General features: G+C 39.8%; 1 protein-coding gene across 23 annotated transcripts in view; it reads right to left on the bottom strand.

Annotated features, from left to right (window-relative positions):
* The window catches only part of LIMCH1 (LIM and calponin homology domains 1), a 367,162-nt gene that overhangs the window by 118,644 nt on the left and 229,511 nt on the right, over positions 1-19,007 (bottom strand). The gene's annotated exons all lie outside the window — the stretch shown is intronic.

Here is a 19,007-nt window from a genome sequence, read left to right as displayed (position 1 = left end):
CTCTTCCTTCCCTAGGTTGGTTTGGGAAAAGGAATAGGGAGGACATGCTCAGTTCAGCCAGCTTGGGATTTCCTCTCTGTGGCAGACGGCCTGTCCACAGGACACATATGTCTTGTCTGTCTCTGCCGTGTGGGAAGGGGCCTTTCTCTGGGGGGTGAAGCCTGTGGTTGTCCAGCTATGCTGGGAATGGGTGAATAAATTTGTTTAATTCAGGAGCAAGGATTAGCAAATCCACTTGGGTGTAGCTCTAAACCCACGCTCTCCTATTTGTTTCATAAGAAGTAAAGCTGATGTTTTCATCTCTATCTGACTCCTCTGTTTATGTCTCAGCTGGGAGGGAGAGAGAGGAGTGCTATTTACTGATCACCTAAATCCCTACCTCTCTGCTCCTGGTGCTAGTGGAAATGATGGTGCTTTACTGGGTCTGGAACTGCTACACATTTCCAAGCTCCTTCCTCGGTGGGCCCACTTGGTCATCCTTCTGGGGCTCCTGGCCAGCTCTTCTCCCATCCTTGCAGAAGGTTTTACAAACGTCCTCTGCTTTCCAAAAGCTCTCTGCCTGTCCTCACCTTCTTCTCCCATAAACAGATAGATGTCATTAACTCCCAAGAGTTAATCCCTTTGCATCACCCTTCCCACATTCTGCATCTAAACACTTTTTAAAAAAAGAATAAAAAGTTGACAACTGCAGACATTTGCAAGCAATCTGTTAACATGTTTTCATCAATGGGAGTGAAATGGGGGTCAGTGTCAGAGTGAAGAGCAAATAGCCAGCAGTTAGGCTCTCTTATCTTTAATCTTTATACTTATTCAAAAACATTAATTGCACATGTATAGTATGAAAGGGTTTCCTAGGTGGCTCAGTACTAAAGAATCTGCCTGCCAAACAAGAGATGTGGGTTTGATCCCTGGGTTGGGACTATACCCTGGGGAGGAAATGGCAACCCATTCCAGTATTCTTGCATATCTCCCAGGGAAATATCTCCCAGAGCTTGGTGGGCTACAGTCCATGGAGTCACAAAGAGTTGGACACAACTTAGCAACTAAACAACAACAAAAAGTATGAAAGGCAATGTGCTAAGTGCTTTGGGCAGGAAAGGGTCTTGATGAGAGCTGGGACTCTTATTCCCAAGTGAGAGAGGCCCAGATGGACATAGGCTTTTATTGGATTACAGAGCCCAGTGCATTCCAGCTACAAGTTGGTAGGGGGCAACTGACCCTTTGAAACAACAGAAAACCAGGGCTTCATCTATTTGGAACCTGGAATTGCTTCATCTCCTGTCTACTTGCTCTGTACGCTGGCTGGCTTGCTTTCACCACACAGAGCTTTCCTTCACATGGATCCCCTAGGTTCCAATCTCATACATGAATATTGTCACCGCCTGAGAGGACTGACATTTTTTCATTTGCAGTTTGAAAAAATACCAGGATAAAAGACCCTTACTGGTGTGCCTGGGGTTAGGACCCCTCCCACAGTGACTAATGGGACAAGTTAAAAGAGATCATGAATCATTTAAATCAATGGTGGGGAGGAAGAGGAACCAGAATGAGGAGGAGAATGTGATCCCCTAGGAATGTGTGTCCCCTAGGAAGGGGACCTGGAGCAGACAAAACCAGCAACACTGGCTACCTTCACAGAAGCAGACCAGACGTGGATTTTTTTCTCAGAGTTCTTATAGAGTAGAAGACAGAATTACCACTACCATCTTTCACAGGCCAAATACAGCAGATCAAATTTAGTTTTTCTCTAAAGATGTTCTTTTGAAAGGGTCTCTGCACGAAGTTGCCATGCTGCCTCAGTTTCCCAGAGGTAACAGGCTTGATGCCAAAGATGGCCAACCAAAGAATAAGGCATGCCCATGTTGCTTAACTAACTGCTGGAGGAGCTTTCACAGCACAGTTCCTCATCAACACAGCAGTTGGAGCCTAGCTCCTCTTGTGTCAGAACACTTGCAGACATAGAGTTCCCAAACCCAAAAGTTCCAGCACCTTGATTTTCTCTCTCTCTCTAGATTCTGACTGTCCACACGGCAGCTGCTTCTCCTTTCAAGGACTTAATATTCAAGCCTACTTAAGGGTCAATGTCACAGTGGTATCTCAGGAGAACTCAGATGCCAGTCTATCAAAGAAACTGTACAGATTCCAAGGCTGTTACCCCACCGAAAAGTGACCAAACTCTCCAGACCAAAAACAACTTTATTATGTTAGATGGCCAGGTGGTTTTTCAGCATAATTTATGAGTTATATTTGGTAATTGAATAAAAAATAGTCTTCAGTTATGTAAGAATAAAACTGCTTAAATTTTGTCTATCATACTTCATTAAATAATACTCATATATTTGACATGTAATATAACTTCAGCATTTCTTACAGCAGTGATGGTCAAACAATGATCTGTGGACTACTGTGGGTTTGGTACTGGTTCATGATGAGAAAAATGAAGAACTGGAAAACAGCATTTAGAAATGTCTGTAACAACTTGGCATTCTAACCACATCCAAGTCTGTGATCCCTGGACACATCTCACTAAACAGAGTACACACCATTTTGGATGTTGTCCAACCTGAATATTGTGTGATCTCTGCAGTTAATGGCACTAGGATCACACATCAGCCCAAAAGGAATCACAAATTAAACACACAACAACAACAAAATGGAAATCAAAACCACAATGAAATACCATCCTCCTGCAATGCAGGAGACCCTGGTTCGATTTCTGGGTCAGGAGGATCCACTGGAGAAGGGATAGGCTACCCATTCCAGTATTCTTGGGCTTCCCTTGTGGCTCAGCTGGTAAAGAATCTGCCTGCAATGCGGGGGACCTGGGTTCAATCCCTGGGTTGGGAAGATCCCCTGGAGAAGGGAAAGGCTACCCACTCCAATATTCTGGCCTGGAGAATTCCATGGATTGTATAGTCCATTGGGTCACAAAGAGTCAGACGCGACTTTCACTTTCACTTTTTTCAAGGTGACTATTTAAAAAAAAAAAACCCACAGAAAATAACAAGTGTTGGCAAGAAAGTGGAACTGGAACCCTTGTGTGTTGCTGGTGGGAACGTAAAACAGTGTAGCCTCTATGGGAAATAGTTTGGCAGTTTCTCAGAAAGTTAAACACAAGGTTAAGTATGATCCAGCAATTCCACTTCTAGGTATATAACTGAAAGAACTGAAAACAGGGACTCAGATATCCATACATCAAAGTTCATTTCCCAATAGCCAAAAAGTAGAAACAAACCAAACTGTCTGTCCGTAAACAAATGAATGGATAAACAAAATGTGGACTATGCGTATAATGGAACATTATAGCCTTAAAGAGGAAGGAAATTCTGACATGCAGTGCAACATGGGTGAACCCTGAAGACATTATGCTAAGTGAAATTAGCGAGACACCAAAACACACATACTATATGATTCCACTTATATGAGGTACCTGGAATAGGGAGATTCATAGAGACATAGAGACTCCCAGACTAGGGGCTGGGAGTGCTGAGGCATGGAGAGATGTTGTTTAACAGGGACAGAGTTACAGTTTGGGATGATGAAAAAATTCTGAAAATGGTTAGTGGTGATTTTGTACCAACAGTGTTAAGGCACTTAATGCCACTAGATTGTACACCTGAAAAAGGTTAAAATGGTCAATTTAATGTTTTCTATATTTTACCACACACACAAAATAACAAACCACTCCCCAACAATAATAAACCCTGTTCTTTATCACAACAGTATGAGAATCCTTGTCCTAGAGTGTATGTCCAAAGAGGTTCTGGATCAAATAAAACTTGGAAAATGCTACACAAAATAGCCCCAGTTGGAGTTCATAAGGCTCAGGCTAACAGTCGTGAGAAATTCCTTACTAAGAAACTTCTTTAATTTTAACTCAGCATTTCCTAAACATATGGACTTCAGAACCTTTTTGTCACCATACATCTTTTAATATCTCACAAAACGTAGTTTAAGAAATGCTGAGCCAGATGAACTACCAAAACATGGTTTGTACTTTCAGATCACACACAAATAAGAGTGCAACAGTCATCATACTTAGGTTGTAGCCCATAGTCTAAAATGATCAACCTTTGGTTAGACCCTCCCATCAGTGCCTACACTGGCAATGTGAACCCCCCAGGCATGCCAGGCTAGCAAGAGTCAAAGAGCCAGGGTCTGCTTTGTCTATATGTCCTTTAAGCTCCACAATAAGGATACATTTCACATTTGTCTTTATAGGGCTGCAAGTTAAGACAACAATTTACTAGTTAGGAGTGACCCAAAGAACAAAGTACTTCATAGACTAGGTCAGACATGTGGATGACATTAGAAAAAGAAACAGGCTTTTAGAGTGCAAATGAGTGTGCAAAGCAGGGGTTATATCGGTAGATACAAATACCATTCCCCCCTATCATATTTAAAGGTCACAACCTTTCTGCTGAGAAGGCGAAAAAGTCAGCAAGAAAGGAAATACCAAAAGGTAAAAAACCAAAAGCAACCTTTGCACTCATCAAAATATAGCATGTCCTATAGTAGTTTTAGTATTTTTAATTCTTTGGCTGGAGAAAAGCTCACTTAAAATGTTCCACTGACATTAAAACATAGGTGCAAAGGAAGAAGAGGTATGCAGAATAGGCTTTTGAAGCACAAAAGAGAAATCTGGTGAAAACATCACAGTCACTCTTTTTATTCTTTCAAGGTTGTCAGGTTCTTAGCCCAAGTTGGGGCTGCCTGTACTATTCCAAATTTTGTCTCTGTAATTCAAAAAAGGTGTGGAGAAAAGATTGTCTTTGAATAACTCTAGATTCTTGACTTTATAATCATGCACAAGTGGAAACCACATTTCATCTTCAAGGAACATTTTTAAATAAAGGATATTCAAAATAATAAATTTTCCATGGATACTAGTTTCCTCTTTCCAAGTTAGTGTTGGGCCTAATTTATACAATAAATCGAATGGACAAGTTATCTCTTGCAAATAGCACCTAGCACATTCTTGGCATCTGAAAAGAGTTAACACATTGCATATGCTCTTCATGTTCACCAAACAAGGTATCTGAGAAAAAATATCACTGGGTGGGAGGGTGAGCATAGAAATGTGGAGACCACCAATCAGCTGCAAAGGACCCTCTCCTATGCACTTGGGTTTTGAAAGTGTATCAATGGGGCTGGAACTTCCCTGGTGGTCCAGTGGTTAAGACTTCACCTTTCAATGCAGGGGGTGTGGGTTCGATCCCTGGTTGGAGAGCTAAGATCCCACATCCCTCATAGCCAAAAGCCCAGAAAAACAGAAAGAGTACTGAAATAAATTCAATAAAGACTTTTAAAAAATGGTCCACATTAAAAAAAAAAAGAAAAAGTACTGAGGCCCTGTAAGGTGTCTGGGACTTTAATTCTAGCAACCTACTTCTAAGTATGTCTACCTTAACAGATGTGGGGAAATACGATGTCTAAAATAAGTTCAGTTGAGTTCACTGTTCAAGTGGTATTTAATTTGGGGATATCAAAGTTCTGGAGATGAATGGTGGTAATGATCGTGCAATAATGTGAATGTATTTAATGCTATTGAATTGTACACTTAAAAATGGTTAAGATGGTAAATTTTGTGTTATGTGTATTTTGCCACAAGAAAACAAAAGTTTAGTAGCTTCCCAAGATTACAGAGTGTGTCCATGACAAAGCTAAGAGGTAAATTGGTCTGATTCAAAGCCCATACTCTTTCCTGACAGCTCTCAAAAATAACAATATAGATGATGGTGGTATTATAAATTAATTACAAACATCAGCATTTCCATTCTCATTTTTATCATTGGCTTGATAAGTGCTTATTTTGTGCCAAACACTATTCTAAGCAATTTGTATGTATTCATATGCTTATTCCTCACAACAACCCTACAAGGGTACCTCCCTTGTATTATTATTATTCCTATTTTTTAGATGAGAAAGTGAAGTACAGAGAGGTAACATAGCTTCCCCAAGGGCACACAGCTAATAGATCCAGGTAGTCAGAGCCTAGATCCTCTGCTCTTTACCTCTATTGCATTGCTTCTTGGTATATAAAGACACGGGCTTCCCAGGTGGCTCGGTGGTAAAGAATCTGCCTCCCAATGCAGGAGACTCGGGTTTGATCCCTGAGTCAGGAAGATCCTCTAGGAAAAGGAAATGGCAACCACTCCAGTATTCTTGCCTGGGAAATCCCATGGATACAGGAGCCTGGAGGGCTACAGTTTATGGGGTCACAAAGAGTTGGACATGGCTGAGCTACTGAGCACGCATATAAAGACATAAACCTTGTTTATGACGATTCACAAACCAAAAATGTCAATAGGTTATAAATAATGTTTAGACAAGTTAAAATTCTAGTTCACACCTAGTCTTTGAAGTTATCTATTTTAAAGATAGCTTAAATACCATCATTCATTAAATTTTCCCCATGACTCTGGGCCACATTCCTTTGGCACTGCCTGAACCACGATGTTTGGCAACATGCACACTCAGCTCTGTATTATGGTCAGAGTATATGACTTCCCCACTGTGTATGCCATGAGTTTTCACGCATGAATTCACCCCCATGTGTAATCCACTATTTTAGGATTAGCACTGTGACTAGTACTCCTCATGTCTGCAGTAAATTTTTCTTAATTCACTTGGAAGAGTTTAAATACTGTTACTATCTATTCTTTAAGCATCAGCTCTGTAACCATCAGGTTTCTAGGATTCTTATCAATGGTAAGTTTTTAACTACCTTTCTAGTCCCTTTATGATAATCCAGTATCTTCAAGGGTTCCACTGCTCCTGGGGTCAATTTTGATCATCTGTATTTTGCTAAGAAATCATCCTTTTCCATTAGTTGTGTATACAACTAAAGGGTTACTTACTAAAGGGTTGTGTATACACATATCAACATGATTGTAGTTTTCCTTGGATTTATTGCTTTGTCATTTTTATTTATTTCGTCTGTTTCTGCTATCATATTTTCCCCTTAATTGGGCTTTTGAGGGGTTTATCTATTTCACTGATCTTTTCAAAGAATGAGCTTTTGGATTTATTCATCCATTATTCTACCTCTTTAATTTCAGCTTTCATCTATTAATCCTCTCTTACTAATTTTTTAGGGTTTTTTGTTCCTTTTTATTTTATAAGTTATAAGTTGAACTATTTTTCATTCTTTACAAAAGAATAAAACATTTCCTCTGTGTACAGTTTTTACTATGCTTAGAAGTTTTGATAAAGAAATATTCTTTTTTTTCATTTCTTTCCCAGTAACTTTAACTTCCTCATTGATTTCCTTCTGCTCCCAGGGTTATCAATGAGTGTGTTTTATAATTTGCAAGTGTATAAGGTTTTTAAAATTATCTTCTTGCTTTTTCTTTCTGCTCTCACTGCATCATAATCAGGAAGCATACCTTCATAAATCTCTCTCCTCTCTTTCAGTTTTTGAAGACTTTCTTTGTGACCAAGTATGTGATTCAAGAGAATGAGATGGCATTAAATAATTCAAGGACATTTACCTGTCTGTTTTTTTGACTATGATCTTTGAAAGTTGACATGAAATTTGTTCACTTAACAATTGTTCTACAGGACACTAAATATGACATGATGAGAAAAAGCAAGAGATTTGGAATTAAAAACTATTCTCTCCTTCCTTCACAGGACTGGGTCTCAGTTACTTGATCTGTAAAATATAAATCACACTTACCTGCTTTGCAGTGTTACCAGTGAGGAAATTAAATGAGCCTGGTGTGCTTTCCCTTCCTACACAATGCTTTCCTAAAAATGCCAGGTAGTTCATCAAATATTGCCCTTAAGAAGCAGCTCTCTGTAGCCCTACTAGGTAAGAACATCCAAGAGGGATCTTGCTCCTTGGACCATACAGTGGTAAAGAAATGGACACATGGGGACTACCCTGGCAGTCCAGTGGTTAAGGACTCCGGATTTGGGTTCAATTTCTGTTTGGGGAACGAAGATCCTGCAAGCTATGTGGCATGGCTTTAAAGAAAGAAATGGACATACTGCTGCGTGTACATTGCACAGGCTCTTGTGTGTTGCACAGAGATGATCCTAGAGAAAGGCGGCCATCCCAGCCCGTGTCTTTTGAAGTAAAGTGCTTTAATTCCCTTAAAACACTGTGAGTGTGTGCGATGGCGGTGGGGTGAGGGGGTGGCGGTAGGGAGGAGAAGGGGGACTTAAAGCAACTTTGCTGTTCTGTTCAGCACTTTTGAGAATATCTTTGAAACTAAAGACTGATTGAGAAAGACATCAAAGAGTTTGATTTGTTTGATGTTTGGACATATATACATGATGCAGATAACTGCTGGATTAATGGTGACCGTCTGTACACCAGATGGACCGTGTGACTGCGTTGAGACATCTGACTCAGCAGCATTGGAAAATCAGATTAAGGTAAAACCATCCTAGCACAAAAGATTCCCCCACCCCATGTTTAAGGGCACAATGTTCTGTGGTTTGTTTAAACTTCAGCAAAATATCACTGTGTAAGAACCAGAAGTGAGCTATGATTATGCCTATCACTTTCTGTAACTGGACAAGACTCCTACAGGACAGGTATCAGGATGTGGTGAACTGGTCTGACACTGAGAAATGCATCACTGGGTATAACAAAGTAGTTGCCTATAGACTTACATAATCACTTTAGATTGGATATTTTAAAAGCAGTGTTAACTCTAGCTGAATTAGCAAAAAGGAAAAAATAAAAACACAAAAATCCCAACCTCCCAGGGCATTCTCTTAAGGTTTTTGTCCCACTAAAAAACTTTATTTTTTTTTTGTGAGTTTTACTTGTAAGAAATACAAATGGCCAATATGTGGGGTAAATTTTAACCTCCTAATTCTTTTTTAATGCAAGTTAAAACAGCATAAAAGCCAATTTTACCTAGGATTGTCCAAGAATACAAATGCTAAGATCTGGTGCAGGGGAAGGTAAGAAGAAACTGTCAGTCTCTTATTCAGCTGGCAAGAGTGTGAACCAGTTACCCACTACCTTTCAGAAAGGCAATTTAGAAATAAGTGCCAAAAGCCTTAGGATTTTGCATTTCTTGGATTCAGCAAATCACCTTTCAGGAATATGCTCTACATGAATCATTCACAAAAACTTTTGTAAAAGAAAGTTCACTGGAACACTGTTTAAAATGAAAAACTGGAAACAACATAAATGTTCAACAACAGTTCAGTTCAGTTCAGTTGCTCAGTCGTGTCCGACTCTTTGCGACCCCATGAATCGCAGCATGCCAGGCCTCCCTGTCCATCACCAACTCCCGGAGTTCACTCAAACTCACGTCCATCGAGTCGGTGATGCCATCCAGCCATCTCATTCTCTGTCGTCCCCGTCTCCTCCCGCCCTCAATCCCTCCCAGCATCAGTCTTTTCCAGTGAGTCAACTCTTCGCATGAGGTGGCCAAAGTATTGGAGTTTCAACTTCAGCATCAGTCCTTCCAATGAACACCCAGGACTGATCTCCTTTAGAATGGACTGGTTGGATCTCCTTGCAACACTGGATTGTTTAAGTAGAATTGTGGTATGTATTCATGCTGCAAATTGTTGTGGTATATGCTTATGTGATGCATTTAAATGATTTGAAGAATCTAGGCAGTATAAGGTTGAAGTCCACATTACACAGATATTTTAAAAGATGATAGAAAATGACTTGCAGTGGAACTACTCAGAATAAACATTGTTAGCTTTAGGATGTGTGATTTCTATAGATATTTTCCTATAGAAGTAGACACATAATATTTCCTCCCTTCTAAAATTCCTCTTCTGAGTGTTTTGAGTAGATGCTTTATTCACACGATTTAAAAATACACAAAAGGGTATGTAGTTTCCTACTTATTTCTGTTCTCCAGTCACCCAGATTTCCACTCCCAAGGCAACTGATATTCCAGTTTCTTATATGTTTTTCCAGAAGTATTTTTTGTGTCTACAAATCTATGCACATATGTTTTACATCCTCTCCCACCTTTCTGTTAACTCAAAGTAGGTGTGCTTCAGTTTTTAAAAATTATTATTAATTAATAGATAAAGAGTGTCATCCGTTTTTTTTTATGACTACATGGTATTCCACGACATGAGCAAATGAGGATAAACATATAATTTATTATCCAAATTAAGACACTTTTTTAAAAGGAATGCTATGAGAGTGGAACCACAGACACAAAGCAGGACTGTCTCAGACAAACCTAGATGCAGGGTCATCCTAACCATAAATGACCACAACTTATTAACCAGTCCTTTTTGATGGAACTAAGGTTATTTCTAATCACTTCTGGGAGCAAAAAATACTGCAATGAAAAACTTTATATATGTGTCATTTCACACAAGTGGGAGTGCATCTGTAGGATATAATACTTAGGAGTGAAATTGCTTAGTCAAAGGAATCTGCAAATTTTTATTTGATAGATATTTCCAGATTGTCATCCAGAAAGGTTGTAATTATTTTCCCTTTTTTTCTCTGAAAAAAAAAAAAAACCCAGGTATTGCTTTCACAGTAAGATTAAATAATAAGTTGCTTTTAAAATTAAAAGTAACATGAAAAATACAGATTTAGTAAGTTTAAAGCATTCTTAATCATAAAAACATAGAGAAACATGAGACTGGAAAGAATTAAAGTTGAGCATATTTAGATTATATGGAAGTTTCAAAAATAAACATAAATCCAACCAGAAATGTTATAAATGAACAGAGTATGCAGTCAGAGGGTAAACTAAAAAGCACTTTGTAAATACAATACTTATTAAAGTCGTGGTGCATCTCCTGCCCTCCTTTGATTTTGTATCTTAATCATTCTCCTTTTGTCCAACTAGGCAAGTGAGTTTTCATTTGAAGTCAGTAAGTGACAACAAATGGCTGAAAGAAGCCTATCTTTCTTTCTTTCCCCCCTCAGAGAACAAACAGTTCCAGAAAGGCGGTCCTACTACTTAGGAGCAGCTATCGTAGCATCAACAGTATCAGTTACAGTGGTTGGACCTGAAACCCAAAGTTTGGTAGGGAAATCTCCTGTGTGGGCCAACAGCCTGGGAGTATTCACTAAAACTGGGCCATCTCATCATAGGAAGAAGCAAATATCCCCTACCTCCAAGACAGACTCATTCTTGATCCATGTATGTAAACTCTGGGACAAAAGCTACAAATTCTTTCACTTATGAAATGAAATCCACACTTGCCAAAATACGTTTTAATAATCTCATATATTCAGGCCTTAACCTTAAACATCTTCCTGCTACTAACAAGACATCCCCAATATGAGCTTTGTATTTATCATATAAAGTGGCATGCCAAGAAATTATAAGACCAAGAACGGGGTGTTCTCAAATGCATAAGGGAGGATTTAATATCCACATGATGAAAAAGCATTTGAAAATTATTTCCAAGAGACTATATGCCAAAATGAATACCCTTTAAAAACTCTGAACCGCTAATGAGTATGTGAAACCATGGTATAATGCTGGCATATAATAACTACTTCCTGACTAACTGAATTTGGAATGAGACAGATATTTACCTAGTAAATCCAACTGAATGACACAGTTCCAAGCTAACAGGCAAAACTTCACTTTTACATCATGATGCCTTTGAAAATTAGAAATGTTAAAGAAACACTAATTTTGTTAGTGTCTTCATGCTTAAAGCGGTAACAACAGCTACAGAATAATTATTCTACTGATGGACATTTAGGCTGGTTCCAATCTTTTACTACTTTAAAATATGCAGCAATAAATAATATACGTGATTTCACACAAGTGGGGGTGCATCCATAAGATAAAAAAATTTAGAAGCAAAATTGTGCAAAGTATTTCAAGGATGTTATTCTTATTCTCACTACAGCCCTACAAGGTGACTCATTTTTCTCCTAATTTATAGTCAAGGAAATTAAAGGTAAGACCCAGAATGGTGGAATGACTCGCCCACTGTCTTACAGCCACAGTGGTAGAGCTGGGACTCAAACCTCTTTGCAAATTCCCTTTTCCTCCCTTACACAGTCTCACAGATATTTTCTCATAAAGCCCCAAAGAAAGAGCATAATAGAGATCTAAAGCCACACTTGAAGTCTTGATAACTTAAATTCAATGAATTAAAACAATGATAGTTCTTATGGATAAACAGATAGGATTATGGCTTGTACTAGTCTACCAGACATGTACTACTCTACCTATAGTATGAATATAGACCCTCACGGGTGAAAGTTGAAAGTGTTAGTCACTCAGTTGTGTTTGACTCTTTTTGACCCCATAGACTGTAGCCTGCCAGGCTCCTCTGTCCATGGGATTCTCCAGGCAAGAATACTGGAGTGAGTTGCCATTTACTTCTCCAGGGGATCTTCCCGACCCAGGGATTGAACCCGTGTGTCTCCTGCACTGCAGGCAAATACTTTACTGTCTGAGACACCAGGGAAGTCCAAACCCTCATGGGTACTACTGAAATCTAGATAGGTCCCCTGACACAGTCTAAAAATATTTGCCTTTTAAAAATTTTCAGTCAATAGTCCTTGCCAGATCACACCTGATACTGTATTTAAGACCTGCCTGGAATAAAATTAGGTCAATGAAATGAAACCTATGTAATTCCTACCTCCTGGGTTTGAATTCTTAAAAGAGGTGTGTTTGTTTAATTTGGAACAAATTCCCTCACAGATGGCACATAAGAGAAATTTGTCTTAATTATATTATGTATGGGAATTTATAGCAAAGGTCCAGGGCTCAAAAAATTTTAAGTAGTTCTTAGCACTAATGACCAAATAGCCATCAGTCTTTGCAGGGAACTTGACAATATGTTTCCAAAATCTTGACATGTGGATTTTCTTTGATCTAACAATTTTACTATTGGAATTTGTTCTTTAAAGAGGCCAGGAAAAAAGACATATACACTACTGTTCATCACAAGTTTATTTATAATAACTTAAAAGTGGAATATGCCTGCCAATGCAGGAGATACAGGTTTGATTCCTGGGTGAGGAAGACCCCCTGGAGAAAGAAATGGCAACCTACTAGAGCATTCTAGGGCAGAAGAATTCATGCTCTTGAACTGTGGTGTTGGAGAAGACTCCCATGGACAGCAAGGAGATCCAACCAGTCCATCCTAAAGGAAATCAGTCCTGAATGTTCATTGGAAGGACTGATGCTGAAGCTGAAACTCCAATACTTTGGCTACCTGATGCGAAGAACTGACTCATTGGAAAAGACCCGGATGCTGGGAAAGATTGAAGGCAGGAGGAGAAGGGGACAACAGACGATGAGATGGTTGGATGGCATCACTGACTCAATGGACATGAGTTTGAGTAAGCTCCGGGAGTTGGTGATGGACAGGGAAGCCTGGCATGCTGCAGTCCATGGGGGTCGCAAAAAGTGGGACACAACTGAGCTACTGAACTGAACTGAAAGCATTCTTGCCTGGGAAATCCCATGGACAGAGGAACCTGGCAGGCTATAGGCCATGAGGTCACAAAAGAGTCAGATATGACTTGGCAACTAAACAACAACAAAAATGGAAATAACCCAAATGCACAACAAAGACAGTATACTTAATTTGTTGTATGTCCATATGGGGGAAAATATACAGCCATCACATACATATAAAAATATACATCAAAATGGTTTTCAAAGAATACTTAACAACATAGAAATCTTCATGATCAAGGACAAGGGAAAACACAGGATAGAAAATGTATGTACAGTAATAACTTTAACCATATCATTTGTAGACAAACTCATGTACAGAGAAAAAAACAGAAGACTATAACCTAGAACACTAAAGTCTCTGAGGGGACTATTATGTATAATTTGTATAATCTTCCATATATTTTTATGTTCTTATAGTGATTATATATTATAGTTAAATCCAGAAAAAGATCACAAATAATACTTTTTTAAAAAGATTCTTTAAATTGATTGTTGATGCTGTTAACTTTTCAGCAACAGGGTTTCTCCAGTTACAACTGAGCCACTTCAACATGGGCTATTCCTCTTTTCCCTTCTGCAACCTGACCAATTCACTGGTTACTGGTATCACCACTGGTGTAGAAAGAGGGGATGCGATAGTGAAACTCAAAGCCATCTTTTTGTAGGAGAGACTGACTGCCATATATTTGTTTGGAGGAGATTTGAAAGCCCAGCACAGGCTAAAGTTACTTAGAGATTTCCTTTATCTGTACAACTGCTGATGTAGAAATTGTTCCGTTACTGTAGACAACCCTATCTTGGTCTGAGGGAAAAACAACCACTCAACTAAGACTTTCCATGATGTCAGTGAATGGCAATAGCCCATGTGAAGTGCCAGAATCCTACTATGTGAACACATGTCTGCCTCTTCCTTCAAGTTCCACGCTCTTGATGCCTCCTGACTGCAAAGTCTTAACCAACCAAAGATTCATTAACTAGGTCCTTGGCCAAAGCCCTATCCAACTGTCAAGATACTGAAATCAAAACATGAAATCTGTGTGGCAATATTCTGATTATACACTGTCACAAACTCTAATTTCAGTTAATTTCCATCTGACCTTGCATTATTTGTTTCTATGTTTTCTCTTTCTCTCCTATTAAAGAGTCTGTTCCATGTTATTTTTCTTAACGGTGCTCATTTAAAATCTGCCTTGCCTTCTTTTGCCAGAATGTTTTATTCACAGACCCTCTTTTATTTACTTCTCTGTCAAGTTCTATATCATTCAAACTCCATTCCTACTTTCTCTCCAGGAATTAAGGTGTCTCATATTTTCCTTCCTTAACTAAAAAACAATGGGATTGTAAAAAGTTGTGATTTTCAAGCTGGGGCATTGAGATGTGGTATAAAGCCTAGTCCAGGGGTAACCTACTTAATCCAATGTATTGCTAATTGCCAAATCTTTGTTTCTTCATGATTCTAAAACTGCATGCATTTCTATACTATTTATAGTAATTTGAGTGGGGCATTTGCAAGACCATAGTCCTGCATCTGTGAAGATGTTGTCTATTATGTTACATTTACAGATGGAAAAGGAAAAGTCTGAGGAAGCTGACTCAGTTCAGCAGCTAAAGTTTCTCTCTCTCTCCCATGGTCAGAGCTTACACTCATTCTCTCCACTTGCTCCTACCCATATCAGCAAACCAACCAATAAATATTTCTGAGAACTGTCCTATTCATTTTTCATTCATGCTCCAGCAGAAATTATGCATTAAAATATTACCAGGCTCATTCTATTTTTGGCTTTATTATAAAGGCAGGTATAAAGCAGGTATATAGACCTTCTATAAATACTTACTCAGGGTAAGGGTGAATTTTTGAGGTGATTTGGCTTTTCAACATCCTTGACATCAAACCACACAGGAGTCATCCACTTTGCCTTCCTGAAGGCCAGGCTCCACTTCGGAGATGTGAACTTTGTCATTATCTATGGTGATTATCTTGGAAAACCCGGTACCATATTCCATGGTCAAACACATTATCCATCAAATTCTATTTCATATTCAGAATGCACTAGATCTTAGACAACATCACCAACTTCTCAGCCCTGAACACTTACTGAAACATGTTGGCTCTATTATAAATTCAGGATTTGCAAACTTATCAGAGTCCTCATTGAGATCAGTCCTTTTCCACTCCCCTCAACAACTGACTCAATCTCCCACTTCTCTCTGTGTGCTTTCTAAAACACTCCTCTCACTTGCTTTGAGACGTCTTTGCCTCCTGCTGCACCAAAATGACACCATCACACCCCATTCCTCATTTTCACACCCATGCCCTCCTCCTTTCCCCTGGTCTGGGGCCATGACAGGTCTCTCCTTCCTTATCAAGGTCATCCCTTCCTATCTTCCAAGACTTCATCCGACCTATTGTATCCTCTCTCTTATCTCTTCTTTTTCTCACCAATCTTCTTCTCTTTGTAATACAAACAAGACAAGAAACTTTCCTACTCTACAGATAAATCCTGCAAGGACTTTGTGTCTCCCTCAGTTAACACTCATTCTCTCCCCTTCCTTCTCAGTCACAAGAGTCAGCCCCAGTCACAGTATTAACTTCTCTTGTTTGATTCTCTTCACAGTTGACTTCAATTCTCACCATCTGGTACAAATGTTCTTAAGATCAACAATTCTCTCCCTGCATTTGACACAGCTCATCACTTTTTCTTCCTTGAGACATTTTCCTTCCCGTTGATGCTATAATTCTCTGCTCTTTTTTCTCAGTCTTTTTTCTGAGTTCCTTTCTCTACCATTTATCTTATTTTTTATTGAAGTATTGGCTGTGCCACTCCACTTGTGGGATCTCAGTTCCCCCGTCAGGGACTGAACCCAGGGCCACAGCAGTGAAAGAGCCAAGTACTAACTACTGGACCACCAGGGAACTTCCTCTCTACTATTTTTTAAACGACAATTGATTAGTCTTCTCAATCTATTCCTGGGCAATGTCATTCATCATTTTGGCTTTAACCTTTGCCTAAACATTTATGATCCTTGAATCTTTTAGATTGTTCAGAACTACCTATAGGACATTTTTATGCCACAAGATGCCCAGAGAATGGATATGTTCTGGACAGTGCTAAGCGACAACTTCCTCCTTTCTGTGGTGCTTAGGTTCAAAATCATGACTCATTCTGTCTCCAGAACTATTGCCTCTGCCTAAATGTATGGGGGAGGGAGGAGAAGGGGATGACAGAGAATGAGATGGCTGGATGGCTTCACTGACTCAATGGACATGAGTTTGAGTGAACTCAGGGAGTTGGTGATGGACAGGGAGGCCTGGCGTGCTGTGATTCATGGGGTTGCAAAGAGTCGGACACGACTGAGCGACTGAACTGAACTGAAATGTATGCATGAAACAGGAATTCAGTGGGTTTCTATCTGCTCCACTGCAACACTAATGCAAACCATATCACCTAAGAAGAGAAGAGAATGGGCTGAAGAGAATGAAAGCAAGGCTTAAATTTCAGATCAACAGCTCCAGTTGAAACTGTAGAATCTCTGCAGCAATTAAGCAGAGGCGAATCTTTGAGATCATTTACTTAAACCCCTTGGGAGACAAAGTTCTGTTAGAGTTATATTCAGAATGCTTCAGGTAGGAGTTTCGCTTTAGGACTACTGTTTAAAGCACACAATGGCTATAGAACTGAGTCCCAGGCAGGTTTACCATTTTCCAGTGTTCAGGTAATGTAGCTGAAACTAACGTTTCCTGGGGGATCACAGAGTATGTTGTCAAGGGTACGGCTGTGTTACTGAGACGCTGGGACCCCCACACCTGACATCCCACATGGGGACTGGATACAACACCCACCATTCTGCATACATAGGGCTCACACTGCACTCAGTCATGTGCTGTGACCGCGGCCTTTTCGTCTTCTCTTTTCCACCTTGAGGAGAAATTCATTCACAAAAAACAGAGAAGTGCTGGAGAGATTAAGTAGTGTAGGGACTTTTCTGCATAAAACCTTTCCTAGTGAGGAGGAGGAAGACTCTGCTCTCATCAACAGGTTCCTTCTTAGAGGTGACTCTGATGCACAGGCAGAATTGGGAATCTGCTTTTCAGTAGCATTTCTGGAGTCCTTCTCATGTAGCATTATCTCCGAAACTGTCCCCAGTATCGAATATGGCTCTGTAGCTTTATTACCATGACAACCCATCTCTAGTAATCTGGGTATGGAAGATACATCACTCATACTAGTACGTAAGCACAACGTCCTGGAGTTAATGTGTGCAGCCAGGGTTGAAAACAGAAGTTCTAGATTTTGGCTGCATTTCATTTCATAGCTTAACACTGACGGCAGACCTTTCATTCCTGTGCTTCAGGTTTTCAGGTCGGGGACGCTCCATTAGACTAATACTCCTGGGCATTTACTGTCACCCTGCTTGTGAGTTATCTGAGCGCTGACTGTGGGAGAGACAGCATTTTCAGCCATGCCTCTTCCTGCAGGCAAGAAGCATGCTTTCTCTCCCACTCCAGACTGTACATTTTATAGGCACAGCTCCTACAGGAGGGATCTGCATTGCGAGTTCTCCCTGGGGCTGCCTGGGTGAGTTTAGCGTAGTCAGTGCTGAAGCACACTTGCCAGTCCCAAGTCAGTAAGAACCCAGCTCTTTTCAGTAAGAAAGTGAGCCTGATCTTTATCTGTCTCACTCCTACATCTCTCAAGCAGACTAAGAGGTGATATGGCATTATTAATCATGAGAAACGAAACCAGCTATTAAACCAGCTATCTCCCTTGGACTGCAAGGAGATCAAACCAGTCAATCCTAAAGGAAATCAACCCTGAATATTCATTGGAAGGACTGATGCTGAAGCTGAAGCTCCAACACTTTGGCCACCTGCTGGGAAGAGCCAACTCATTAGAAAAGACCCTGAGGCTGGGAAAGACTGAAGACGGGAGGAGAAGGGGAAGACAGAGGACGAGACAGTTGGACGGCATCACGGACTCAACGCACATGACTTTGAGCAAGCTCCGGAAGATGGTGAAGGACAGGGAAGCCTGGCATGCTGCAGTCCATGCAGTCACAATGTGTTGAACACGACTGAGCAACTGAACAACAACATGCTGGTTTGAGTTTAGACATTTACACAGTCAATTCTCTCTTTCCCTGGGTGGATAATTCCTTTTTTAGTACAATGTTAAGAAGCACAATTTTCTGTTTTTTAAAAGCGACTTAGCACATTTCTCTATTACATTCAGTTTGTATTTTCATCATACACTTGTCTGGAAAGTTAGCAGGACGAATAACTGGAAATACAAACAGAAATAAAGAGAAGAAAAATTTAGTGAGACTGCCAGTGACCAACGACAAGCAAGGGAACCTAGCTAGAGAAGTAAATAACATGTCTCAAAGACCTAGAATTGGAGAAAACACTTTTAAATGCTACTCCTGCAGTCAGTTTCAAAGTCAAGCATCCCTTTTCAACAGTTCCTTGCTCTTTACCAGATACACCAACACCTAGCCTTGTAGCCTGGCTCTAATTTACCACAAAGATGACAATTTACATTCAATCACAAATCCTACAACATCCAAAGGCATTTCATCAACATTTTGGCCCATTTTAGCGGCATCATATTTTTC

The sequence above is a fragment of the Moschus berezovskii genome, chromosome 5 (genome assembly GCF_049115385.1).
Source record: "Moschus berezovskii isolate FMDL1 chromosome 5, NW_MosBer_1.0, whole genome shotgun sequence".
NCBI classification, from domain to species: domain Eukaryota; kingdom Metazoa; phylum Chordata; class Mammalia; order Artiodactyla; family Moschidae; genus Moschus; species Moschus berezovskii.
Note: the sequence above shows the minus strand (reverse complement) of the source record. Positions and strands in the feature narration are given on the sequence as shown.